Here is a 25,122-nt window from a genome sequence, read left to right on the forward strand (position 1 = left end):
ATGCGTAATGATAGTACAGAGGAATGGGGAGGTGCTAGCGCGAATGCAGAAAGATCCTGGGAGTAGAGACTGTTAGCTGAGTTAGGTGAGGAGAAACTAGAACGGGCTTCCGGGAAGAGATCCTCCCTGGTGAATTAAAAAAAAACAAGCAGGATTAGGGCAGAGAGAAGCAGGAAGGCAATTGCGGGCAAAGGAGTGTAAAGGAGACAGGCGGGCAAGGAAGCCAGGCGCTGTCTCCGTGCGGGGATCCCTGGGGGCCGTGGAATGCACCCCAGCATTGTCTGGAGTATTGGAAAGGACTAAAGATTTGCCCAGAAACCCTGGACTGTAAAGTTGAAAAACAACCTTAGCCGACAACTGAGGACTGGTTCAATAAATGACTAAATGGCTGCCTGACCATTGAATGTGAGACTATGTTATTCTCAAGTTATTTGTAAGAGTCCAATTTGGTCAGAAAATAGCCTGCATGGATCGTGCTGCTACGCTAAAATGCAACATTTGTTTGAGTGCTTCATTTTAGCTTTTTAAAAAATTATTGTTATTATTATTGTTATTTTACGGTGAACTTGGGGAATTAAATTTCATATCTGTTCCTCCAGAACTGAATATCAGAGAGTTTCAAAACTTCCTGGATAGGGACTTTAGATAAAGCAGCTCTTGAACTTTGATTCAGTCATCTACAAAATGGGGATCCAAGTAATACATTATGCAGCAACCCATGAATATGTGTAACGTTTATCTTTTAGGCATCAGTTAAGACACATTTAATAAAATGTAGTATTTTACTCCTAACTAGGAGGCTTACTTGCAAGGGACATGAATGGAAGTTTTTTTTTTTTAATGTGAGACACAACAGGAAATTACTTCTTATTTCCTTCTAGGGATGATAATCCATCTGTGGTGACAAAGAAGACGTGGAGGCCCAGAGAAAAAATCCTTGGAACGGGCCACCAGGAGCACGGCGCTGCCACACTGGGCCCTTGGCCAAGGTCCATCCCACTCCACCGTGTTCCGGAAGGAGACTCTGAAGAGGAAGGGACTGGGGTAACTTTCTGGACGTTGACAACAATTGCTCCCTCCCTTCTGACAGAGTCTGTGTGTCTCCCCCTACAGCTGAGCGTCAGATCTTTGCCTAGCTCATTCCCATAGCAACGCCGCAGGGAAAGCCGCTTGATGACCCTGTTTCCAGGTGAGGAGAGGAGGCTCCAGCGGGTTTGCTCACTTAGTGAGATCACCTGGCTCCCTTGTGACGGCGCTGTGATTGGAGGTCCGAACCCTCAGGCTCTACAGCCTTTTGCCCCGACTGCTCCTTCTTCCTGCCACTGAGAAGAAATCTGGTCCTCATGCAGCCGCAGGCGGCTATGCGAGGCCCGCAGGAGGCCATTTGGGCAGTTAAGGACGAGGAGCACGTTTGGAGTTGTCCAGTGCGTGTCTACCGTCTGTGACCCCCTCTTTTCTGTCTGCTCTTCCTTCCTTCCATCTTTGCCTCCTCCTCCCTCCTCTCCTCTCCTCTGCTTCCTCCCTGTCTTCCCTTGCCGTCTTACTCCCTCCCTTCATTCCGCACTTCCACAAGTATTTACCAAGCACCCCTGGCCCCCTGTGCTCTTCCCCAGACACTAGTGTGACTCCAAGACACGGAGAAAGACGTGACCCTTTATCTTGTGGGAATTCACAGGCTCCGGGGAAGACAGACTTGTTACCCAGTAAAGCCGCGCAAGGTGACAGCTGCTCTACGAGGTATGTGTGAGGTCGCATGGGAACACCTGCCTTCTGTTATTTACTGACTGGCTGGCAGGTTCTGTTCCAAGTGACACTGTGTATGTACCCAGCTCCCTCGAACATTTGATCTGTTCCAATAAAATCCTATTCATCTGAAGGCCGGTTTCACGAAAATTCACCAATTAAGCTGTTCAGATGGAACAACTCGTTGCCAACGTTTGGCTGCAGGTCGAGGCATCCTCTGCCACCTTCTGGGGTGAGAAATTGTTCTGTCTCTTTCCGGATGAGCCCTGCCCCTAGCTGGCTGGGCCTGGTGCTACAGAAGAATGTAACTTCAGCAGGATGCTCAGAAACAGGCCCCGCTGTGGGGTTCAGGACAGCACTTCCTTTGTCTGGACTCGAGCTGGGGCGGCTTTTTCCTTGTGCTTCTGCAGCACAGTTGTGTGGGAGGGCACTGCTGCTGTCTCAGAGGAAGCAGGAAGAGGTGGAAGGGTGAGGAGGGATGAGGCGCAAGGAGCTGTCTCAGGGGTGTGGGGGAGGCTGGGGTACGGAGGCATCCGGACAGCATGGTCCAGGCACTCTCAGCTTTGTTCTTTCACGCGACCATCAGAGGAAGATGATCTGGCCCAGTGCTCACAGTCACAGCCTTGGACTGTTCCTTTTGTGGGGAGCTCATTCTGATGGGCGATTCATCCTAGAATGTGCATCTCTCTTTGCCTACCCAAAGTACTCCTGGATTTCCTTGGGGTTCGTGTGTTTGGGGTGGGGCTCCTTGGGGTGTCAGGAGGCCCTCTTCTAAGCCTACGGGGTGCTCGGTTGCCTGACCCACTTTGACCGGCACAGGGACCTGCATGGGACCAATCAGAGGTTCAGATCAGTGAGAGGTTAGAAGATGGACTTTCAGTGCCGCTGGGGTAAGAAAGCACAAAATTGTATACAGGCGGGAGAAACCTCACTTCCGACTTCGAATTTTGATCTTTCCCCGGTACAGTGCTGGGCCGCAGGAGCCAGTGACAGATCCCAGTCAGCCTCCACTCCCAGGGGATGCAACTGTGCCCTCCACGAAGCACTGTATTTGGTAAATTATGGGAGGCGTTCAACACTTTGTTATGGAGCAGGCTTCGTGCTAGCTGAATTTGCTCATCTGCAGGCCTGGGTGTGTTCGGAGCACAGTTAAGTGGCCAGGCCATGCTAGGTGTTCGGTGAGGTGCTATGCTCGGTGCCCTTGTGATTTCTGGTATTTTCGCCTTACCGGGGTTTGTCGGCACATAACCCTGCCAGGAGTCTGGAGCTTCTGTGTGCTGAATTCACATACTGATCTGAGAAGGGCTGAGACATTTACAAATACTGATTCTCCCCATCCGGGAGGGTGGCTTTCTTCTCACATGTTATTTTTAAGTGAAACTTTATAATTTCCTTTCCAATACATTTTCAGAGTTATTCCATTACTTCTTGTTATTTTATAGTTAAAAAAGGCAAGTTGTGATGAGACAATCTGGATATTTAAATTAAACTTTCCATTTGCATGTCTACTTTATTAACTTTCAATAACAAATTCATGGATTATTTATAAATTCTATGTTTTGTTCTGTTTTCTAATTTCCTAATTTTAAATTTTGTCTTTATTCCTTCCCTCCTGTGCTTGCTTTGGTTCATTTTGTCCTTTTTATAGTTCTTGCTTTGACTGATTTCTCCATTTAATTATTGATTTTTCAAATACAAGCACATTTCAATCTCTTCTTTTCCTAAAATATATACTTGGCCATATCTCGTACCTTTTTGTGTGGGTTACTGTTGTTCATATCTTACTTTATATAATCACTACTTTCAGTTTTGATTTCTTCCTTGACTGGAACCATTTCATAAAAGAATTTTCAATTTCAGAAAGTAAGAGTATTTTTTTGTTTCTAGAGCTTTTTTGGTTATTCTTTTGCTGTAAGGTCAGAGAATGTTATATTCTTTCCACCATTTCTACATTATGAAACATATTAAAGTTTTCTTTTGACCAAATATATATGATGGGTTTTTGTATTCACCCATGAGAATTTTTTTTAAAGTGTGTTCTCAGGGATACAATGTTGAATATGTATTTATTTATCATATCATGCATCTAATAAATATTTATTGAATGCTTGATAGACACTAAGCATTAGGCTAATGGGCTATTCCAGGGGAAGCAGGAAAAGTAAACAGGCAATGACAAATAATGACCTCAATGCTGTCACAAGGCAGGTCAGGTGTCCTAAAGAACATGTCAGGTGCCTGGAAAGTTCTCTCCAAGGAGAAACGACTGAGCCTGACCACATTTCAAATCCACTTGCTTTATGTATTTCAATAATATGTTAGTGTGTGCAGGCTATGATTATTATGTTATCGTTATGGATACTAGCTAAGCTTCTCTCTATCTAAATATAAAATAAACCTCTTTATAATGTTTATGCCTTGAATTCTATTGCTTACTATTTCCAATCATCCTTTTCACGGTTATTTCTTTGAGTTTAGCATCACACACACACACACACACACACACACTACAGTGTATGTTTGTGTATCTTTACACATCATTTTTCATATTAGCACAGGCTTTGGGGGTAATCTGATTTTGAGAATGTCTCTTGCAAGTGGTTTATTGGCAGGTGTTCTTTGTGAATCCAACCAAAATGGCTTTCAGTGTCCTCTATTCTCATTACAGGAAAGACGAAGGCTCAAACTCCTTGGGGGAATATTGAAAGAAATGGTTTTATAATGGCAACGAATCACTTGCTGAGTGCTACTCATTCACCATTTTATATCAGTTGCATTATTTGATTCTCAAAGAACTCTCTGAGGTGGTGACTACTGTCATGCCCATTTCACAGGTGAAGGAACCAATGCACAGAGAAGCTGGTTAGCTTATCTTTGGTCTCACGGCTTGGACTTGGCTTCACAGCACGTGCTTGCAAACTCCACAACACAGCCCCCTGCTGGCACTTGGTGGCCAGGAAAATGAGGCTGCATCTCAGGAAATGGAAGCAGACAGGTGGAGCAGCCAACAGTCCCCACCCTCCTGGTGCAGAGGGCATCCTCAGTGCAAACGTCACTGAGAGCTGGGGCCTCTGCTTCCCAGCAGTCCCGGCCCCTGCCCTCGGTCTCCTGCCTCCCCTTCCCAAACGTTTGTTGGTCCTGGAGACCTGCAAATGCATCAGGAGAGTGTCAGATGATGTACCTGGGGAAACGTCTGAAATTTGGAACTTTCTGGGCCTGACGGCACACTGTGGCCGGGTCAGTGCGTAGCTCCTGATCCTCTCCACCCATGCCCAAGGCCTATGGTGGCCCAGGAGGACAATGGGGCCTTCGGAGTTGGGGTAAAGGGCCCTTTCATGCTTTCTGGGACCCCTGTCTTTTGAGGCCTTCCATGCCCTTGGGCTGGAAGTTGTGGGAGGATCAGAACTGTGACACAGGCCTTATACACCTACCCAGTTTCTGAATTGTCCAGCAAATGGGCACAGCCATTGTCCATTCCTGCTTGGAGGTGATTTGGCGGAAGGTGGGGCCCTGATTTCACTTCCTGCCTGGTTTGCTCTCCTTGGCTGGATCCACAAGCCCTGCCCCTCTCCCAGCCTCAGTTCTACTGAGGGAGAAGCCTGACATGTGTACCCACAGGGAGAGAGACCCGCTGCTCTCCTGCTTACAGGCCCCTGCCCGTCGGGGGAAAGACTTGCCAGGACTTCAGCTTCTTCCCTTCCCATGCTAAGCTCACTGTGTACCCGAACAAGTTACTTAGGCTCCCACCTTTGCAGGGTCTTCTTTTGGAGGGGGGCTACCATTCCACCCATCGCTGGGAGGCAGGACTGAACATGCCAGCCAGTGCTGGGGTAGGCGAGGTAGAATGCGGCCAGAGGAGAGAGGACACTGAGTTTTCCCAATAGGCAGAGCTTCCCAGTGTTGGAACAGCCGGTCCATCTGGGGTGAGTCCCCTACTCCTCAAAGCTGGGGTGACCATGTGTTGGGTATGCTCAGCATCGTGTCCCTCAAACTTGGCTAATGGTCAGACCCACAGGACCAATGGGCCCCAACCCAGAGGCCAAATCCGTGTTTAGATGCAGGCCAGTGGGCAGTACTAAGCTGCCCAGCCAGGAAGCGTCCTCTTTAGCCTAAAGTGGATGATGCTGTTAGGTCAGGGCTGTAGCTAATACATGGAGGCCATGTGCATTTGTATGTCGGATCAACAGCAACTAGTGGTAGTTTTAGCATAGATACGGCTCAAATATTTAAGTATGTACTCATACTAAAAATATTTATTAATTATTTAAAATCAAATTTAGCTGGCATTTTTTTTTATATTGTCCATTTTTCTTTGTTAGATCTGGTAAGCAGGTGATATATCCTGATCCAAGCAACAGAAAGATGGTACCCAAGTTGAAGAGTCATTGATGTTTCAAGCAGTCGTGAAGTACTTTCTGTGTTTCCAGCAACACTCCAGGTGCTGGCAAAGCAGGAGCTTGCATTCTGGTTGGGGTAGGGAGCTCCGGGGTGGTAGCCAGCAAGGGCCGAGGGTTATGGGGAGACTGGAGGAGGTGGAGCAGTGGGCCGCCACAAAGCGTTTCTCTAGGGGAGGTGCTGGGGGCAGCAGATGTGAAATCCAGGAGGAAGGTGGGAGGAGCTGGTGTGTCCCAGGGTGAGAGAGGGTGGTGAGATGGAGCAAGGGAGCTCAGGTCATGGGAAGATGTGTGGATCCCCCAAGATTCCTGCATTAAAACCGACCTCACTGTTATGGCACTTGGAAGTTGTGGTACCACAAGGGTGATACCCCAGAGAGTCACCTCCTCCTTCCACCATTTGAGGGCACAGCAGGAAGAAGCCCTTGCAGAGCTTCCCACCTTTGCAGGGTCTTTTTTGGGGAGGTACTGGTTATCGAACTCGGGACCTTGCACTTGCCAGGCCCTGACCGAACACCTTGATCTCGGACTTCCAGCCTCTAGAACGACAAGCAATCCATTTCTGTTGGCTGCAAGTCACCTAGCCTATGGGAGTCTGCTAACAGAGCTTGAATACATTAAGGCAGGAGAGGAGGCAGGCAGGGCGGGGAGTGGCCAGATTGCCTGGGCTCCTGAGTCCTGGCAAGAGTGAACTCAAGCAAGCACCTCAATGTTTTTGTATGCCCTGGAAGCCATTGGAGGGCTTAGCACGGAGGTGACAAAACTGGCTGTGGTTTATACCACCCAGGTGAATGGGGCTGAGGAACTGGGCTGCAGTAGGAGCTTTGCAAGAGGGCTTCTGAGGGTGTTTCGGGGCGGCGGGTGTACAGTGGGAAAGACTGACATCGGGATAAGTCAAGAAAACCCAAGGGAGGTTCAGGTGGCAGAAGCTGGTGCCAAGGACTGTGATGATGGCGGGGGCAGGGCTGAGGCTGGAGGGATCGAGAGTCGAGAACCGTGAGTCTCTAGGCAAGGATGGCTGTGTGCGGCAGGGAGGACACGGTGACCTCAGCGATGTGCTGAGGGCGTCGTGGACACCATTGAGGGTGCGCTGGACTGCGGCTTGGGAGAACAGCAATGTGCTAGAAGGATGCAAGGTATGGGAATGCCGATTTAGTTGCACCCCTTTGGGGTACCAGCCCTTGTTACTGGGAGGCCTGACAGCAGTGAAGTTGCTTCTGCCTGCCCCCCCCCAGCCCCCAGGAATTTGGCAGCTCATGTGGTTGGCTGACCGCCATGAATTTTTAATGATAATAAACAAGAGCCCGCAGCCCTGCAGTGGGGTGGATGGGAATGTGGGAAAGCACAGCTTCCCAGAGTTCTTCTCTGGGGTCCCTGAGTCCACTGTATGTTTTCAATCCTGACTCTGGGGCAGAGAGGACAGAAAACATCACACTTAATGGCCCCCGTTTCACCCTTTAGGCTGGTCCAGGGCAGGGTTGGGGAGGGAGAAGGACATCCAGGCTGAAGAGTCTCCTCCTGACCAAAATGCTCCTGTCTCTCTGCTGTTAGGGCAAACAGAGGGGTCTGCCTTCCTCATCTGGCTTCTTAGCTAGTGCAGAACTGGTTCCGGGAGGGAGCAGCCGTCTGGAAAAAGTCTGTAAGATGAATGCTGGTACCTGAAGGGCATACAAAGCAAACCTAGGAAGCATGATGCAGGTTAGAGCAAATCTGCCTGCTCTGGGCTCCTCAGACAGCAAGACCATAGGTGGGGTGTGCTTGTTCTGGGCTCACCTGTCAATAACGTTATCAGAAACATTTCCCATGTTTCAGTTTCATTATCCTTGGCATAGTGACTGTTGCCTTGTGATCACAGGAGGATGCTCAGAGATGTGGTAGCATATACATGATAGGAAGGAAGGACTCCAGGGTGTTCTACCCAAATGACTTCTTTATCAGGCAAACAGCTTTCCCAGAATGGCTACCATCAGACTGCCACTTAGAATTGAGTCATGTGGTTGCTCCTCGCTGCAAGGGTGGCTGGGAATGTGGGATAAGGATTTTCAGGCTGGCATGGATGTTTCCATGAGCCACATCTGGACCTCCGTTGCCCAAATCCAGCCTGAGGTACATTCTTGAAGGAGGAGAAAGAGGAGTGCAAGAGTTGGAAGGGAAGATAGTAGTGCTTGCAGGTGGATGGCACTGTCTTTAATATTCACATGCTGAGTCTGGGGGGATGTTAACTTCCCTATCCATTCAAACACTGCTGAGGTCCAGAAGGTTATTAGTGACTATTTCACAAACCTATGTGCCAAAAGCATGGAAAACTCAGAAGAAATGTTTGCCCCAACAGCAGAGATCCCTAGGTACACGTGAATTACCAAAACTGAACTGAGACTTTAAAATCCTGAATAATCCAGTAACAGACAATTAAATTGAAGCAGTAATAATAATAATAAAAAAACTACTAACTAAGAAAAGCCCAGGGCCTGATGGATTCACTACTGAATTCTACAAGAACTTCAGGGGAGATCTAACACCAGTACTCCTGAAACTCTTAATGAAGTAGAGATTGAACAAGTACTCCCCAAATCACACTTGGAAGCTAACATTACCCTGATTCCAAAACAAGACAAAGATCGAACTAAAAAAGAGCATTACAGGCCAGTCTCTCTAATGAATATAGAGGCAAAAATCCTCCACAAGATACTGGCAAATAGAATACAACAAATCATCAGAAAGATCATGCACCATGACCAAGTAGGCTTCGTCCAAAGGATGCAAGAATGGTTCAATACATACAAATCATCATATAAGCAGAAGAAAGGACAAAAATCACAAAATCTAATAGACACAAACAGCCTTTGACAAAATTCAATATCCATTCATGATAAAAGTCCTGAAGAAAACAAGTATAGAAAGATCTTATCTCAATAGGATTAGAAGCCATTCATGAGCAACCCACTGATAATATCATTACAGGGAAAAACTGAGAGCTTTTCCTCTAAAGTCAGGAGCAAGATGAGGATGTTTACTATCACCACTCCTGTTCAACATAGTCCTCAAAACATTATCCAAATCAATCAGGCAAGAGAGAGAAATAAAAGGGACACACAGAGAACAGGACAAAGTCAAAGTGTCATATTTGCTGATGACATGATCCTTTACTTACAAGACCCCCCAAAAAATTCTACCAAAGGATTCTTAGAATTAATAACCAAATTCAGCAATGTAACACAACACAAAAGAAAGACACGGAAATCAATGGCACTCCTATACACTAGTAACAAACTCACTAAAAACATCAAGAAAACAATGCCATTCACAATAGCATCAAGAAAAATGAAATACTTAGAAATCGACCTAACTGAGGAAGTCAAAGACCACTGCAATGGAGACCACTCTGAGGAACGAAATTGAGGAAGATGTCAGCAAAGGGAGCGGTAAGCAGAACTTGTTCCTGGATAGGCAAAAGTGATATTGTCAGGATGGCTGTATTTCTCCAATTGATATACAGATTTAATGCAACCCCAGCCAACATACCAAAAGCATTTCTCAAAAATCTAAAGAGAACATCCTAAAATTCATATGGAACCAGAAGAGACCCAGAATAGCTAAAACAATCCTGGGTAACAAAAGCAAAACAAGAGGCATCATAATCCCCGTTGTACTTCAAAGCTACTGTGATTAAAACAGCATGGTACTGGGACAAAAACAAGCATGTAGATCAAAGGAACATAATAGGGGAAGCGGCAATGACTCCAGGCACATACAGCCATGTGATCTTTGACAAAGGGGCCAGAGACATAAACTGGGGGAAAGAGAGCCTCTTTAATAGTCAGTGCTGGAAAAGTTGGATATATCTCACTATGTACTAAATTAAAATCAAAATGGATCAAAGATCTAAGTGTTAAAAAAAAACACAATCTGCCCAAAGATAAGAATAAGTAAAACTCTTGAAGACATAGGCATAGGCAAGGACTTTCTGAACAGAACTCCAATGGCACAAGAAATAATACTGATAATCAACAGATGGGTTTATATCAAATTAAAAAGCTTCTACACAGCAAAGGAAACAACCAACAGAGTGAAGAGACATCTGCAGAGTGAGAAAAATATTTTAGCAGCTATTCCTCTGATAGAGGACTAATATCTAGAATATATAAAGAAGTAAAAAAAATTAGACCCTCCCCCCAAATAAATGACCCAATAAAATGGGCAAGTGAAATGAACAGACATTTCTCAGATGAAGTACAACTAGCCAATAGACACATGAAAAATGTTCTATATCACTGGCCATCAGAAAAATGCAAATTAACATTTTTACCAGCAATCCTCAAAGGATTAACATTTAGAATATATAAAGAATGCAAAAAAAAAAAATCAGACCCTCCAAAATTTAAAGTCTCAGTCTAAAAATGGGCATCTAAAATGAAAAGACATTTCTCAGATGAAGAAGTACAAACAGCCAAAAAACATATTAAAAAATGCTCAGCATCCCTGGTCTCATTTGAGAGATGCCAATTAAAACAACACTGATTCCATGTCACTCCTGAAAGAATGGCTATTACCAAGAAATTAACCAATAACAAATGCTGGTGAGGCTGTGGAGAAAAAGGAACCCTTCTCCATTGCTAGTGGGAGTGTAAACTGGCACAACCACTATAGAAATCAGTATGGGGATTCCTCAGAAAACTAAAACTAGAGGTTCCATTTGACCCAGGTGTTTCCTTCCTAGGTATTTTCCTGGAAGAGTTAAGGGCATCATAGCACAGTGCGTATGCATACTGATGTTTATAGAAGCAGAATTTATACTAGCTAAATTTGGAAACAGCCCATATGCCCATCAAAAGATGAATGGGTAAAAAAAATGTGTTATGTATACGCAATGGAGTACTACTCTGCTATACACAAAGATAAACTTCAGTCATTTGTTGGAAAATGGATATGCCTTGAGCAAAACAGACTGGACACACAAGTTTAAATATCACAATGTTTCTGTTGAAAAACTGAAAGGGACATCATGGAGGATAGATATTGGGAAGTAGGAAGTGCATGTTCAGATGGAAAGGGGAACAAGGGAAGGGTGGGGGAAGGGAAGAAAAAGAAAAGGAAGGAAAGATGGAAACAAAGATTTTGTAAATAGGGAATGGAAGAAGGGTTGAGCAGAGGAAGGGAGAATGGGGCGAAAAGAATGAAGATATATTAAGTACAGGTACAAATTCTCTATGATGAATGCGATCCATATGTATGACATACGTACTAATAAAAAAAAGTTTAAAAAACTAAATTGAGATACCATCTTACCTCAGAAAGAAAGGTCACCATCAAAACATAAAATAACAAGTGTCGGTGAGGATGTGGGGACAAAGGAACTCTTCTCCAGTGTTGGTGGGGGTGTAAGCTAGTACAACCACGATGGCGATCACTGTGGAGATTTCTCAAAAAACCAAAAATAGAAGCTTCATTCATTCCAACTATCCTGCTTCTAGGCATCATCCTGAAAGAGTTAAATTCATCACATTAAAGGAATACGTGCACACCCATGTTTATAGCACCACAATTTATAACAGTTAAATTATGGAAACAGTATGTCTGCCATAAACAGGTGAATGGACAAAGAAAACGTGTCATTAATACACAATGGAGTACTACCATGGCACAAAGAAAGGTAAACTTGGGATTGGGGATTTAGCTCTGGGGAGCTGCTCCTGCCTTGCAAGCACAAGGTCACGAGTTCAATCCCCAGTACTGGGGAAAAAAAGAAAAGAAAAGCGAGAAAACTTCAGGCATTTGTAGACAAAGGAATGCAATTTGAGAACATAATATTAAGTGAAATAAGTCAGACACACAAGCTAAATATTGCATGGTTTCTCTTACAGGAGAAACTATAAAAAATATATATATACACGTATGTATCTATACGAGAGAGAGGGAGATAAGATAGATAAATGAGAAGTAAGGAGAAGTTCCAATTACTCCCCAAATTATTATGTTGTTTCAAAAATATTTAAAAGTAAATGCTAATTTCTTTCATTTATACTGCTGGTTTCTTCTGTTCATTGAAAAGAAAATTGGTCTTTTGTTTGTGTCTTTCTTCTTTGTAAGAGAAAATCTTTTGTTGTCTATGACTTGTACTCGGAGTAACATTTTGGCCATTCTTTTAAGATGGCAACACACATATATTAACCATTGTTATTCCCTAAAAGAAAAGTAGGAGCTGTATAATGTCTGCTGGATGTGTGCCAGGGACTGGACAGTGTAGTATGTTTGCATTTTCTACTGCAGCAGTCAGTTTTCTGTCACTGTGACAAAATTCTCAAGAGGCATCACTTAAAAGGAGGAAAGGTTCATTTTGGTACATGGTTTCAGAAGGTACAGTCCATGGTTGATCGGCTTCTTTGTTTCTATGCCTCTGGTGGGGAAGAGTGTGGGTGGGCAGCATGTGGGAGTAGAGCAGAGCTGCTCTACTCATGGCATCCAGGAAGCAGAGAGAGAGCAAGAGGAGTAGGGATTGAGATGACTAACAGCTTCCAGTCCCCCAGCTCCATCTCCTGCTAAGCAGCGAGTCCATCAACAGATAGATCCATTCAAATGATCAGAGCCCTCATGATCCAGGCCCCTTTTCTAAGTTGCCACCTTTGAACACTGATGCACTGGGGACCCGACCTTCATAATAGGAGCTTTGGGAACATTTCAAATCTGGATTGTGAATTATTCTCAAGACTAGGAGGTTCAAGGGAAGAAAGTTGGATTCCTCAGAATAACTTGCCTAAGGTCAGATGAGTGGCACGAGGCAGAGCAAGGATCAGAGTGATTCTCAGGTCTGGGCTCAGAACCAGTGGGCAGTGGCCTCTTCCAGGAGCCCTGGCGCAGACTGAGCCTCCTGTGCCCTGAGGGGAGAGTGCAGAGCACCCACCTTGAGGATCACTCACGACATCCCTGCCTTCTGAGCTCAGTGGAGCCCGCTGGCTTCCAGGATTCTAATTTTGTTCTGTCTCCCCGACTAGCATGTAAGCCCTAGACGTGGTACCATGCCTATTCTCACCTTTGAATCCCCTTGAAAAGAAATAGAATTTCAATCTGAGTTCCAAACCTGAAGTCACCCGAAGCAGGGGCAAATGTTGGTTTGCAGTTGAGCTGCATCATACATGAGCAGTGTAGTGAGGTGAGAAGTAGCAGGAATTTTAAAATAATAACACAGAAGAATGATTTTTCTGGAGCAGTCCTGGGCTGGCCAGCTGGGAAAGAGTCAGAGTAAACCCTCAACTGGATCTGGCCTTCTGGTTGGAGTTCCTGCCCCTGGCCACTCGGGGGCAGCACCCGAGAGAGGATGGTCCCAGTTTTGCAGTGCGCTCTTTCATTGGGTTGGTTTTCCTTCCTTCCTCCAAGTACAGACCAGCCTCAAAGACCTTAGAATTACAGTTCTTTCTCACAGTAGAAAGAGGCCAGAGAAGGGGAGACCGGGTTCAGATAGGAGTCCCCAGGGGCTGTCTGGAAGAGGTGGACCTTGCCCTGGGGCAGTCAAAGCCAGGTTCACACACAGCAACCCAACTCAGCAACATTGCTTGAGCACCAGATACTGTCATGCCCTGAGGGCTCGGGGCAGGGCAGGGAGCATGAGGAAGTGTCCAGGGAGGCCTTGGATTAGCTGGGTGAAGAGGAGACTCACGGGACTGTGCAGTGAGATGGAAGCGGATAAGAAAAAGTAGGTCATTCAGATTCATTCCGGCTGAGGGGAGCTGGAGAGGCGTCTGAAGTAAACTTGAGGAAGGGTGGCATTGGTCACCAGGGGCATCCTCAGCCTGAGCTAATGCAAAGGAAGTGTCTGCAGCGTAGCATCTGTGTGTGCGTGCGTGGTTGTGTGCATCAATGTCTATGTGCGCATGTGCGTGACTGTGTGGGAGAGACAGACAGACAGACTGACTCAGGCAGAGCATTTCAGAATGGAAACTTTAGTTTTGGGAAAGCCTGGGTCCAAAGTCTTTCCCTGGGCGTCCTAGGCAGTGTCATCTTGAGACTATAACCTTTTTGCTTTAAGTTTTTTCATCTACACAGTGGGTATCACAGTTGTCCTTAGCTCACAGGTTGTTCTGTAGGCAAATAACATAAATTTAAAAATTTGGGGGAATACCGGGGATGGAATTCAGGGCCTTGCACCTGTGAAGCCGGTGGCAGAACCACTGAGCTAAATCCCTGGTCCACATAATAAAAAAAATTATTGCTATCTCAGAACTGAAATTCCAAATCCTTTCTAACCCAAGAAGAGAGCTATGAAGGCATTCATTTATTTATAAAGCACTGCTAGGCCAGGCTGTGGGATATAGCAGCATGTGAAAAAAGAGCAATTTCTCTGCCCTGATAGGCTGGTGTGGAGAGAGAAAAAACAAAGCAAGCTTCATCAGACGAGTTGGCCACAGGAAAAAATTGGATGGTGAACGTAGTTTTTTTTTTTTTTTTTTTTTTTTTTTTTTTTTTTTCTTTTTGGTACCAGTGATCAAACTTGGGCCCTTGGGCTGGCAAGGCAGGCGGCAGAACCACTGAGCCAAATCCCTGGCCCCTCATGGTGAATAAATGTATCTTATGAGACAGGTGGCATGCGCTCACATTTGACTTGAAATGCAAAAGCCTGCCGTTATTAGTAAATCCGAGACACACACTAACTAAAGCAAGCCAACAGGTTAACAGTGGAATGCTAAGCAGAGAGGAAGTGAGGCAAAGGCACAGGAAACAAGAGTGGAGGTTGGGCTGGCTGTGACCCCTGCTCATTGTCCCAGTTACTCAGGAGGCTGAGGTAGGTAGGCCTTAAGTGCAAGACCAAGACCAGCCTGGATCCTGGTGAGACCCTGGCTAAAATTTTTTTTAAAAGGGTGGAGGACGTAGTTCAATAGCGAAGTTCATACTTAGCATGTGTGAGGCCTTGGGTTCACTCCCCAGCACTGTGAAAAAGATAGGGATGGAATATTAATACCAGATTAAGCAGAACAGAAGGTCAACAGAAATAAACAGCGAAGAGAGGGATGTTTTGTGTTGATAAAAATCTATAATCCACAGAGAAGACACGGTAGGTGTGGGCTTTGACCTGCCAAATGTTTCATGGAGTGCAGATCCCCATAAAGCCACGATCATGGTAACATTCATCAACATTCCTCTGTTCTAATTCAGTAGATCACATGAGGAATTTGAGCAACACAATTAACGAGTGTGATTTATTAAATATTAATATAAATTATTCCAAAGGAACCACCCTGTTCCTTGGCCCATGGAACATTCTCATCATTGTCACGCACTTGCCCATTAGTGGGTTATTGGCTGCAGGAGGCAGTGAGCTGCCTCGGACAGATTTAAATGAGAAGCAAGCCCATGAAGGTACCTCCGGGAGGCTGGTGAAGGGTAGGTGACAAGGCGGGCTGCTTCAAAGGGCCCAGCTCTTTGTATCTCTTCCTACACCCTTCAGGATGCTGCCTTGCTCCTCCAGCTATGGGGTGCAGGGTGGCCGAGGAAGGACTTCTCCTTCAACCGGGACATGGAAGGCCTTGCTTCCAGTTAGACTGGACCACTGGTGTCGTATGCCTGCCTTCAAATCGAGAAGAGTTTGATGAGAGAATGCTTGGATTGGCTTGGACCTGGAGTGCCCCACCGAGACACAGATCCCCTCTCTCCAGGGCCACTCCTGATGCACCCCTGGAGTTGGGATGACGCCAGCTTCCCCATGAACAGCATAGGGACATGGCAGGGGGTAGAGCCCAATCAGGATAGGTTGGAAAAGAAAAGGGGAAGAGGATGCTGAAGAAAAACTGATAGAGTCCCTTTCTCTAGCCAAGAGGAAATTCCAGCAAGGAGGCACCCAAGCCAAATTCTTTGCCAATCTTGCTTTCTGATACTTGTAAGAAAATTAGATTTCCCCCTTTAAAATGGAGGACTATGTTACACATTGTAAAGCGCGTGATGTTCAGTGTGTACCCTTGTGAGTCTGAATGCACACCCATGCTGCAGTCTGCCTCCTGCGAGCTCCCCCACACTTCTCCCTGGCCAGTGTCCCACCCAGAGGCTGCAGCTGAATACATCTGACCCAAACTACCACAGGTCAGCGCTGTCTGTCATCAAGTACCGTGTAAATGGGATTATTCAGCATGTGTCCTATTGTGTCTGGCTTCTTTCCTTCCACAGAATGTCATAGGCTTTCATGCATGCTATGGGTAGCTCCATGTAGCTCTTTTTTATTGCTGTATATGCCTTTGTGTGACTTTATCACAATTTAATTATCCTTTCTCTAACTGATGGGTAATTTCACTGGGAAATTTTAAAACATACTGTTCTAAATATTTTTTTAGGTGAAGGAGGAACTAAAAACTTAAATATTTAGCTTTAGATATTAAAATGCTAGAGCAGCGCTTTGGATGCATCCAAAACCACAGTCAGAGGAAAATTCATAGCCTAAAATATTAGACATATCTATAATACTATAATGTATAAGTATTAGTAGACTTATATATAATATATATATATATATATAATTAATATTAGTATGTACAGGAGTGGTAATAAATTAATTTTTCTTAAATCAATCTTGTATAGTATATTATTATATATTATAATTTTATATATAAAAGAATGAGGGGCTATGAATGACTATACTAAAGAATACATAAAGGGAATAATAATGGAAATAAATGAGAAAGTAGACAGTTGTACTATTAGAGATTAAAGCAGAAATGCATTGGGGGGAAAACAATAAAGTTCACAAGTATCAAAGAGCTGATAATTTCAAGAGTTTAGTAAAATAGACAACCACCTCATGAATTTGTACAGTAAGTAGCAAAGCAAATATCTGCAGCAAAAATAGAAATAAGAAAGTATAAAGAATCATACATATCAGCAAAAAATTTTAAATTATAAGAGAATATTTAAAAATAAAGAAAAATGACTGATGACTGCTTTCCTTTTTAGTACTGGAGATTAGACCCAGAAGCCTTTGCTCTGAGCTACATCTCCAACCCTTTTTGATTTTTTGTTTTTAGATGAAGTCTTACTACATTGCTAAATTGCTCAGGCTGGGCTCAAACTTTCAATCCTGCTGTCTCAGCCTTCCAGAATGCTGGGATTACAGGGGTGGCCTCCATGAGTGGCTGGCTGATGACTTTCTTGCATAATATAAATATGCTAAATCGATGCAAGAAGACTTAAAGAACTCCCTGGGTAGACTAAAAACCATAGAAGAAATTTACAAGTTCACCCAGACTTACACCGAAATACCTTGACATGAGTTTGATTTTACATGGGTTCAAGCTAATCTGAAGAAGTAACTTCATTTATATTTTATCACACCACCAAAAAAGACAGTAATCAAACTCAGTTGCTCTCGAGGGGACACATTCTGGACACTTAACTCTGACTGTCTGTCTGGCCACAGAGCCAGGCTGGGCAAGGAGGGGACCCTGTGCACTGGGCTCCGGTCTAGACCATGCCACGGGCAGAGATGGACTTGGGCTGCCTACACTTGGCTCATGAAAAGTGGCCAAGAGTTGAATGTGTCTGACATCCCCATTTTTCTATGCCAGTAATGAATATATTTTTTTTCAAAACACCCAGATGGACCAAATAAAATATGCTGATGGGATTTGACCCTCATTTTGCAACTTTTATTAAGATGGACTTGGATCCATGACTTGAAATGAAGAAAGAAAAGAGGAAAGAGCCTCTTGCCATAAGCTTTGGTTTCTTCAAAAAGAAAAGCTCAATCCTGTACCGTTTAATAGAAATGTAATTGAGCCATAGGTGCAATTAAAAAATTTTGAGTAGTCATATTAAAAAAACTCCAGAAGTTGATTAAATCAATTTTAAAATATAGTTTATCTACTCCAAAAATTATCATTTCAACAAATATTAAAATTATTGATGAAATAGTTTATATTCCTTTTCTTTCATTCTAAATCTTTTAAATCGAATGTGTATTTTATATTTATAGTACATTTCACTTTAGCTGCTAGATTTTCATCAGAAATGGCTGATCTGTGTTTAGATCTTATAAAGTTTAGTTGAAAAAGTAGATTCCATACCACGTGGTTCCAAACATATTTAAATTTTCCAGTAACTGAGTTGTGAATAAGAAATGTAGTTGTCCTTCCACATTTGCATTAATATTGACAAAACTGGTTCATCTTTTTTTAAGAGAAGCAACTGGACTTTGAAATCAAAGCCTATCAGTTTGAAACGTATCCAAACTAAGTAATTCACTACCTTCGATGCTAAGTCAACACTGTTCAGACTGCATGCAAAAGGGCCATCATATGGATTGAAAAAGCAACTCTAAACTTTTCTCTATCAACAAAACTTTCTTCGTCCTTTGCAGCTAATTGACATGATGCTGTCAGTTGTGATTACAATCTTCTGCATATTGGCTCATGTTAAAAAATGTGAAAATTAAGATTATTGATGTTACAAAAGCATTACATTTTGACATAAATTCTCAAAGTTGTCTAGTTAGGTCCCTGGTAAGCTTCTTCTAGTCTCTGGAATTTCAAATTTAGCTCTTTTTGCATGTTGCATGATAACAGTGAGAAAACTTGAAATCAAACTGCCAGTTTTTGCCTTTGATTACTGAATATTTGGCAAGCACATCTTCTGTTCAAAGAAATCTTGAATTGGAGTCAATGCTACAATAAATTTTTGTAAGATGCTCTCATGACTCAGCCAATGAGCAAGGAACACGAGATTATGGAGTTCACTGTCTCCGTCTTCCAACATTTCTGTAAACTCTGGTGACTCATGGCATTTGCACGTAAATAGTCAGTGATTTTAACCACTGTATCCATGACACTTTCAGAGTCTGTTCCAGAAAACCAAGCCCAAATATTTTTAATATGTATCACATGGCAGAGCCAAGCATTACGTGAAATCTCAGCCTCTTGCTTCCTATTACAGCAAATCTGGATTTAAAATCTAACATACCTGAAGCCTCATCTGTCAAGATTGAAAGTAATTTCCTCATTTTTAGCTGAAATTCTCCTTTGACAGATGTAGATTTTAAACTGCCTGTTAAGAGTTCGATTTTGTGGGTTTGGAGTTGACATCTCCTTGTAAATTTGAAAATCCTTGAGTCAAATCAAAATGTTAATCGGGCAGTGACCAATCAAACAAAGTATGTATGGTTTTTCAAATCATCACTCAATCGATCTTTGACCTTATTGAAAACGTCTTGAATTCTATGGTCAATTTTTGCTGGTTCAATTGAGGGGCTTACACTTTTTACAAAGTATCTTTTTTAATTTTCATATTCTAATGAGTTTTTAATAATTGAGCTAATAATCTTAAAAAACTCTTCCTCTAAACATGTTTTCCTTTTTCTGTGCAACAATTCCAGCTATCTTACAGCTGTCCAGAGTGAGAAATTGGTTTGTTAAAATTCATTTTCTAATTGGACATTGTTCTGATTTTAGTTGATTTATTTTGTTGACTTTTTTTTGACTGTTGAGAGGAAATTTCCCTTCATATTTCTTAAGCGTTTGACAAGAATATCTGTTCCTACTGTTCACTTTATTACCTTTAACACAGCACACAAAATGCTTTTTTTTTTCTCCTTGCTGAAATGAACGGTGCTCGCCATTCATCGTGAAGTGTACGTCCGGCGTTTTCTTACTATTGTGCTTCTCAGCTCCATTCTGCATCAGTGGGATTCCTCTGTTTTATATCTACAAATTTGCTTATTTTTTGAAAGTAGAAAACCCAACTTATTCCTATTAAAATGAGAACCTCGACCTACAGATGTAACTGTGCAGACATTATAACTTGTAACAACTGCGTAGAATATTCAAATAAACACATCACAGCATCACATTTGTGCAGGTGCAGGGCAGTCCCATCTGGACCATCCGGATGAGGCTGGTGATGAGTTTACGGTGCAGTTCTGGTAAAAGTGCACTGCGCTGACACCTGCAAAGCAACCAACCTGCGAAGGTTAGTTAGGGTGGACTGCAGAAGGGCGGCCAGGACAATGGTCCCGCGATGTCCACCTCTGAATCCTGGAGGCCTTGGAATCTGTTAATTTACACAGCAAGACAGGAAGACCTCTGAAGTGAGTCACCCTGGGTTGTCAAGGTGGGCCCAACATAACCATGACTTAAAAGTTCAGGCACCTGGGTTGAGTGTGGTCAGATGCACCTGTGCCTATGTAGGAGCGTTAGAGACACGTTTGCTGGCCTTTAGGAGGTGGGCAGCCTCCAGTGGCTGGAAAAGCAGGGAAAGGATCCTCTCCAGCCCACGTCAGATTACTCTCCTGACCTTCAGACTTCTTAAGATTAAAAATTGTGTTGTTTTAAGCTTTAAAGTTTCTGGTAATGTTTTATAGTAGCAATAGGAAATGAAAACAATAGTTCTATGAAACAAGTCATCTTCATGGAAAAATATTTTACTGGTCAGGTTTTACGGCTGAAGTTCATGAAACTTAAATAAAAAACAGTCGGTTGCTGAAGGCGCCGGTGCTTAAGTGGGCGCTGGGTATGGGTGCTCTGCACAGCTGGGGACCTGTGTCTGGGGACATCTGACCCGTCAACTGCCTTCCTTGGAGAACGCGATTTTAATTTCAAATTCCGTCTCAGCATTATTTTTGGTGACCCCTGCATCCGGAAATGGTGCCCTGGTCTGCCAAAGGAGAAAGAATCGTAGAAAAAAAAAATCTGTCTGTTTCTTAGGTGGGATGAGGCCGCGGGTGCCCAGCAGGCGCGGGATCCCCCGGACGTCCCGTGAACCTGCCCCGGGGGTTAACGCCGCTCAGAGCAGGAAGTCTGGAGCGGCAGCGAACACTTTCTCCCGGGCTTCTCATTTCCGCGCCCACCCGGCCTCCGCCCAACCACCACACCCAGCAACCCCGCCCGGCCGGTCCGAGCCGAACCCGGGCCCGCGGCGGAGTCTAGGGAGGGCTTTGAGTCGAAGCAGCCCGAGGAGCTGTAGGATGCAGGGGCTGCCAAAGGTGAGCCGGGCAGGGCGGCCCGGGGTAGGGTCGCGGGGGACTGAGTCAGAGCCGGCTGTGGTCTGCTTATCTGTCTCCCATCAAAGCAGACATCTAAGTGCCTCAATTATTCTTTAGGAAAGTAGGGAGGAGTGGTGGGCAAGGACTCAGAGTTCTGGGGGGAAAAATAACCGCAGTGCTTCTTCAGAGGGCTCTTGGGCAGTAAGCAAGCAAGTCCCGCAGCCCCGACCTCAGCTTCTGCTCGCCTGGGCCTCTGGCCCCGCCCCGCCGCCCTCCGGCCCCGCCCACTCCCCCGTCAGGCACGCCCCTTTCATTCGGGCCCTGCCCACCTCATTCCATCATCCGCTTGTCTCTTTACTACTTTTACTCCCTCTCCTTTCTTTTGTTCTTGACCCTGGCCTTTGCCATACGATGAAGTGGCACAAAACTAAACCGGGGGGAGGTGCCACTCATTCGATTTTCTCCTTAAAATTTTAAGCAATATATGATGTTTCTCAAAAACATCTGAAAAGAATAAAGCATGAAAAGAAAATAAATGCCACCTGTAATTGCCTAATTAGAGAAAAGCACTTGCTCTTGAAAGCTGTGGGGTATTTCTCTGAAATCTTCGTCGTGTTATGTGTGCGGCAGGCGAAGGTTGGGAAGTGTGTTTACAAAAATGGAGGGCTGTGGGCAGTTTTACGCCCCTGCCCAGCCATGGGAGGCTGTGTGGCAGACGTTCTCTCACACTGCTAAGAATTTTCCAAGGCCCTGCCTGTTGGTGGCTGCGGTTTTCTATCCTATGGACGTGCTGTCATTTCCTTGTTTACAAGGTTTCCAGCTTTTATTTCTCCACAGACATCATCAGCAGACCATAAAATGACCTTGAGGAAGGAAGCTGTACACTGAGAACAGGAAACCTAAGGATAGAAAAAGGCACACAGGTCTCAGAGAACACCACGCAGCCTCCACCCCCAGTTCTGCGCTCCCTCCCTCCCTCCCTCTCAATTCGGTGCAAATAAAAATAATAATAAAATAAACATCAGGATTACTTCGCACGTCTCGCTAGTTGTCTAGTGTAATTCCTACAACAGATTGCTTTACTTAGGCAATGAATATTTATTGAATGTCTACTTTGTACCACTTCCCACTGACGTGGGACTACACTACCATAGTGAACAAAGTGGAAAAAATCTGACCCTGTAGAGCAGAGAGGCGGGATATCCAGAGAGCAAACAGGTAGCATAGCTAGTGCGTTAGATCGTGATAAGAACTGCGGTTTCCTTGGCAGTTCCTTTCCTTAAAGGACAGAGGGGTGTGCTACGTTCTGCTAAGGGGGGGTAGTGTTGGAATTCTGGGAAAGGTGTCTGGAAAAAGCCCGACTACGACAACCATTCTCATCCGTGCAAATTAACAATGGCAGCTTCAATCTTGTTATAGCACTTTTCACATTCTTAAAATTAGAAGACTATTTTAGAGTCAGTTGCTAACTGGGTTTGTAGAAGAGTCACTGACTGAGTCTCCTCTTGCGGTGTTGGTCTTTGACATCTGTCACTTCAGAGCTTTTTTCTGTTGTAGGTGAAAACACTGAACTCAAAAAGACTTCAAGGAAGAAGAAAACGTTTTGCTTCACAAAATTAAAATATCCAAGGGATGGCGGAGGCATGGCTCCATCCAGGGCTCAGGTATGCCACCAAGAGTTGCCCTTCCTTCTCCTTGTTGTGGTTTATCTGCCTGTGTTAGCTCTCAGGTGCCTCTTCCCAAGGCTTACAACAAACATCCAGGGCTTGCTCTCATTGGATGGGACTGGGTCACATGTCCACCCTTGAACCAATCGCTGAGGCCACTGCAGCCAGATCAGGCTGATGGTTGAAGCTGGTGCCATTAGATCCCTTCTGAAGCTGGTGAAGTGGGTCAGCTCCAAAGACTTGGAGCTGGGAAGGGTGCTTGTCCCCAAGAAACCCCAGAAACTCTAACCAGAGAGGTGAAGGATGCTGGACAGGCAGGCATGAAGAACAGCCGCTCACCCAGCAAGCTTCTGTCCTGCTCCTTCGGCCTTGCAGCCCTCAGCCTTTGGGAAAAGTCAAATCCATTTCTCCAGTTTTCCTTTTGCCTGGTGATTGTTTTCTCCCATTTTGCAAGTGAACAACCAAATGCATAAAGACCATAAATTATAAACGAGCAGTTCAAATGAGGCGGGTGATGGCAATCAGTGAAATCTAATTAAGCAGTTTGAGATCTAAGTGATATTGTTATTAAAGTGCCACATTAACAGAGCGTTTGATCAGCTTCTCATCTGTTCTGCGTGTTAGTTGGAAGCAAGCTCCATGCTGATTGACAGGGAGATCGATTTCTTTCTGCGGGAGGAGATAAAGAGCAGCTCCATTGCAGGGCTGGAATTGGGGATGCGAGTGTGGCCTTATAAACCGCCACTCTGGTCCTGGCTTCCCAACTTCTTTGATAGTTATCAGGCACAGTCAGGGCTGGAGAGTTTTCGAAAGAAAAGCTCTTCCAGAAAGCATGAACATTTGCTGTTTAAGATCTCCTGGGGTGCCCCCCTCCCCCTCCCCTCTCCTTCCTCCTCCTCCCCCTCCTCTTCCTCTTCCTCCCCCTTCTTAAACAACAGCAATGTATTTTCTCAATTTGGAAACTGGATGTCCAAGATCAAGGCGTAAGTTCGGTTTCTCTTGAGGTCTCTCTCTTTGGTTGTAGATTTCCTGGGGCATCTCGAGCTTAGCCCTCGTGCCCACTTTTTCAGAAATTCAAAATCATTTATCAGGAGTAGCCAATGCTGTGCTTGCGGGTGGTGACACATTGGTGGGGAGATGGGCATTTTCTCTGCCTTTCTGGAGCTCTGGGCCTGTCCTGGTGGTGACCGTCTGTCTTTTAGGGCAAACATAGGAGGACTAAGGGAACAAAGAGCTGCCCAGAGCTTCTGGGGCCCCCAGGTGAATGTGGTGGACACTCCTGTCTCACTGGAGAGGTCTTCCCGGGGCCACTGCTTGACTTGCCCCCTTCTACTTTTTTGAGTTGAGGCAAATTTGGTTACACTGTAACACTTTAGTTCATGAACGCTTCTGTTTCTGACCAATACAGCGCACAAACAAAAGTGTTCCACAAAATTTGGCTTCTGTTTGCAAATTCCACATCAGGTGCCAAACACGATCATGGCCGTCTTCCCCACACAAGCACAAACACAGCTATCTTCCCCCAAATTGTCAAACAAATTAAGTTCATAAACCCAGGCAGCACCGTGTTTAAATTCCAGCTGGGGATGGGTGAGTTACTTCCGAAACAGCTGGGGAAGAAACAAGCAACTGCAACATCCTCTCTGAGCACCTGGGCTCCTTACTTGGAGAAACCTCACTCTCAGGTTCATAGCACCCTGTGTTCTCCTTTCATGGAGGCAACTGAGGCATGTAGGGGCTGGGCCCAGTCCCCAAAGTCACAAGGTCACACAGGCAGGAAACAATGGCTCAGATCAGACCCAGGACTGAATCCCGGGTCAGTCTGCGCAAGGTCAGGCTTAGGGGTTGGTGCTTCTCTTATGTACGTGTGTGGTGCTGTGCTTGGGATTGGCCTTTGTTACATCCCTGTTGCTTTTTAAAATTTTAAAATGTCGAGACAGGGTCACCTTAAGGGCCCAAGCTGGGCTCAAACTTGTGGATCCTCCTGCCTTGGCCTCTCAGAGTGCTGGCATTAGACGCAAGCAATATCACATCCAGCTTTGGGTTGGGTCTTCTGCACCTCAGTGAGAATGCTGAGAATTGAGCCACACCCATGGAACCTCCTCCAAGGTCAAAGTTTGCCTTTGTCTGCAAAGCTTTCTCTTCGGGGACACTGGGGCTCCCTTGCCGAGCTCTCTGAGACTCCAGCTGCCTCTGACCTGTAGAACATGAAAATGTGTCTGACCCGCACAGTGTAGGGTCCGAAGCCCGGGAGAGTGGTGGGAGGTGAAGAAAGATGATGAAGACCAAGAGTACCCTAACTGGGACCAGGTGGAACCATAGGTTGTGGGGAGCTCATGGACACCATGGCTCTTTGTTTATAGTGGAAGGC

At 44.8% G+C, this 25,122-nt stretch overlaps 1 long non-coding RNA gene across 1 annotated transcript in view; it reads left to right on the top strand.

Moving 5' to 3' along the window:
- Positions 1-1,295: 1,295 nt before the first annotated feature.
- Positions 1,296-25,122, top strand: part of LOC104865318 — a 39,424-nt gene continuing 15,597 nt past the window's right edge. The window contains exons 1-4 of the long non-coding RNA XR_781102.2: positions 1,296-1,424; positions 1,614-1,737; positions 6,063-6,181; positions 22,642-22,748. This is a non-coding gene — a long non-coding RNA (uncharacterized LOC104865318). The remainder of the gene's footprint in view (positions 1,425-1,613; positions 1,738-6,062; positions 6,182-22,641; positions 22,749-25,122) is intronic.

Source organism: Fukomys damarensis, unplaced genomic scaffold (genome assembly GCF_012274545.1).
Source record: "Fukomys damarensis isolate Sample0158 unplaced genomic scaffold, DMR_v1.0_HiC HiC_scaffold_22, whole genome shotgun sequence".
In the NCBI taxonomy this organism is placed as follows: Eukaryota; Metazoa; Chordata; class Mammalia; order Rodentia; family Bathyergidae; genus Fukomys; species Fukomys damarensis.